This window comes from Bos javanicus, chromosome 4 (genome assembly GCF_032452875.1).
Source record: "Bos javanicus breed banteng chromosome 4, ARS-OSU_banteng_1.0, whole genome shotgun sequence".
Classification (NCBI taxonomy): domain Eukaryota; kingdom Metazoa; phylum Chordata; class Mammalia; order Artiodactyla; family Bovidae; genus Bos; species Bos javanicus.
Genome location: NC_083871.1, coordinates 15,237,221 through 15,240,705, shown reverse-complemented (window position 1 = coordinate 15,240,705; position 3,485 = coordinate 15,237,221). Strand labels below are relative to the sequence as shown.

At 42.5% G+C, this 3,485-nt stretch overlaps 1 non-coding gene across 1 annotated transcript; it reads right to left on the bottom strand.

Annotated features, from left to right (window-relative positions):
• Positions 1–2,710: 2,710 nt before the first annotated feature.
• On the bottom strand, positions 2,711–2,782 carry TRNAY-GUA (transfer RNA tyrosine (anticodon GUA)). Its single transcript has one exon. It is a non-coding gene; the product is annotated as a tRNA-Tyr (tRNA).
• Between the last annotated feature and the right edge of the window lie 703 nt (positions 2,783–3,485).

Here is a 3,485-nt window from a genome sequence, read left to right as displayed (position 1 = left end):
GGTAAGGACCAGGCCTGAATGCTAACCACATCCTCCTGGGATCTTGGATGCTAGACATCTGCCAGGAGGGTCGCAGCCTGAGATGGGCTCCCCAGAGGAGACACATGGCACACATGAAATGGTACTCTCCTGGTAAACCTGGGAAACCGAGCGGCCAGGACCGGGGAGATGATTAAGATGCTTGGCCCAACTGGAACAGGGTGCTCGCCAAGCGCCTGGTATTGCCTGAGCTGATCAGACCTGGGAAGGGCACAAAACACATGCCCAACCAAGTCTGTGCCCTTGTGGAGTACCCGAGAACCTGAGTGGCTTAGACCTGGGAAGTGCACAAAATGCAGGGTCCACTTTAGACGGTGCCTGCAGAGCACCCTGGAGCCTGAGAGTGTAGACCCAGGCAAGCACACACGCCGTGAGCTGGGACAAACCCAGTGTGGTCCATCCACTGCGAGCACTCCCCACACAGGCCAGCGATATTTGTTTGCAGTGTCCCTCCCTCCCCACAGCACAACAGAACAAATGAGCCTAAATAAGTGACCACCTTTGCCCCCTTGTGTCAGGGTGGAACTTAGACACTGAAGAGATTTGCAAAAAGAGAAAGCCAAAATAAACAAAGAAGAGGGAACTGCTCTGGAAGTGGCAGGTGCAACAGATTAAAACCCTGTAGTCAACATTGACAAAGCATTGGAGGGGGCCTATAGACCTTGAGAACAAGTACAAGCTGGATAAGAAAGTTGTGGTACATATACATAATGTAATATTACTCAGCTATTAAAAAGAACACATTTGAATCAGTTCTAATGAGGTGAATGAAACTGGAGCCTATTATACAGAGTGAAGTAATTCAGAAAGAAAAACACCAATACAATATATTAAGGCATATATATGAAATTTAGAAAGATGGTATGACAACCCTATGTGCAAGACAGCAAAAGAGACAGAGAGATAAAGAACAGACTTTTGGTCTCTGTGGGAGAAGCTGCAGGTGGGATGATTTGAGAGAATAGCATTGAAACATGTATATTACCATATGTGAAATAGATGACCAATCCAAGTTTGATGCATGAAATGGGGCACTCAAAGCTGGTGCACTGGGATGACCCAGATGGATGGGATGGGAAGGGAGGTGGGGGGGGGATTTGGGATTGGGGGGACACATGTACACCCACCCATGGCTGATTCACGTCATTGCATGGCAGAAACCACCACAATACTGTAAAATAATTCGCCTCCAATCAAAATAAATTTTTAAAATATATATTTTTAAAAAGAGCCCTGGAGAAGGAAATGAAAATCCACTCCAGTACTCTTGCCTGGAGAATCCCATTGACAGAGGAGCCTGGAGGGCTACAGTCCACAGGGTTGCCAAGAGTCAGATACAGCTGAACGACTGAGCACACACACACACATAGACCTTTACAGGCTTATGAAATACTCAACTAGAATGCAGCCTAGGTAACCCTGGTTACCAAGTACTACTCCTGTTATGTGTCAGAATTTGATTTGAAGACAATCCTATGAACTTCATTTGCATCAAATTTTAAACCTCAAGATGGCTTCCCTACACTGTATAGCACATTGGCTTGAAAACTACTTCATTGTTAAATATACAAGAATTTATGGATTGTAACCTTTTAGAGAAAGAAAGCACAAGAAAGAGCGCTTTCTTTCTCCAAAACCTCATAATTTATTCAGAACAAAAAACAATGGAATTATTTGTCTGAGGGAGATGGAAATTTGTCTTAAATACTGACAATTAGGAGCGGTGCAATTATAAGGAAAGTGGCTTCCATTTGGAACAGAAGATGACACATACCACCCTGTTAATCCAAAGGAGATAAATAGTACATTGTGATGAAGACAACAAAGTATATAAAATCTTGACTATTTTTCTGCAAAGAAAGTACACACATTTTTTTCTAAGTTAAGATGAAGCAAAGTAATGGCATTTTCTTAGTGAAAGAAAACTAGCGTATTTGTCAGATTTCCAAATTCATGCTGTTATCTGTGTTGGCATTGGGCTCACAGGCCCTGGGGCCTTTCCTTGACTTGGATGAGAGCCTGTGCTTGGCTGTAGACCTTGCTAAGCAGCATTTGAAGAAATCCCACCCTGGTACCCCACAAAGCCTCTGGTTCTCACCTCACCCAAGTTTCCACTAAGTAAGCTTGATAGAGTTGCATTTAGCATTCCTCGGCAAGCAGCGGCCTGCGTGTCTCCAGAGTTCAGCCTCAGACGGGGCTGCCTGCACCTGTACTTTCAGTTCTTTTCTCTTAAGTGTGGGTGGTTTTTTCCCATTACATCCAAATTGAAAAGATTTCTTCCCATTTGAGAAAGAAAAAATAAATCACTTCTATCTCATCTACCGTAGTGCAGTGCTATGCTGCAAGTGCTTATAAAATTTTCTCTAGAACAAATGGAACTGTTAACTCTTTAAATGTTATGAAGGTACAAGGAAACACAAAGTTTCCTTCCTGGAATTTTCCAGAGACTCTATTGAACATAATTGGAAGTCAACACATCCTTTTTGTTCAGTACATCAATCCCAGGTGAGTTAGCATTAGGAAGACTCCATTCACTGGTGAAAGTGATAGTCGCCCAGTCGTGTCCGACTCCTTGCAAACCCATGGACTGTGGCACGCCAAGCTTCCCTGTCCATGGAATTCTCCAGGCAAGAATACTGGAGTGGGTAGTCATTTCCTTCTCCAAGGGATCTTCCCAACCCAGGGATCGAACCTAGGTCTCCTGCATTACAGGCAGACACTTTACCATCTGAGCCACCAGGGAAGCCCTCAGTCAGTGGTGTTTGTTTTAAAAAGCAAAGTAAAGCTGTAGATATAGTATCCAATTTCATGTAACTGTTTAGTCACTAACTTAACATTGCTTAAAAAGTCCTTATTGACCAACTAAGGAAAATTCTATCTTTTGTGGGTACTGTAGAATTTTTATAGTACTCCTACCTAAGGGCAGGATGTCCCACTGAAGTCATTCAGAGTTTAAGTAGACTGTACATGCAGATGTGGAGGCCAGAGGTCATGTTTGTCTTGTTATACTTATTGGACATTAGCCAATGTTTCATACTCCAAGAGACGCAGATCACAAGAACACTTTCTTCTGTGTTCCTCACTACTCACACGTTACATCAAATGTCAAGGAAAGTACACAAGCTTGAAGATTCATTATACTGTATGTGCAAGTTTCAGAGTAAGACATATTCTGATTTTTGTTAAAAAAAAAAAAAAAAAGCCTTCCATATTATATATGACCTGGCTCCAAGAGGAAAGCCAACCCCAGACCTTGAGAAAAGGTTTGCAGAAATAGTGATATGATAAATAATGATTCTAGCCTGACTTTGACTTAGTATTCAAGCTAGATCTAAAATGACCTTGTAAATCAGTCAACAAGTATTTATTTAGCATTTACAGGAAAGTGCATTGCACATGACACCGTCGGCTGGAAATCTGACACATCACAAAAGGCTCTGTTATCA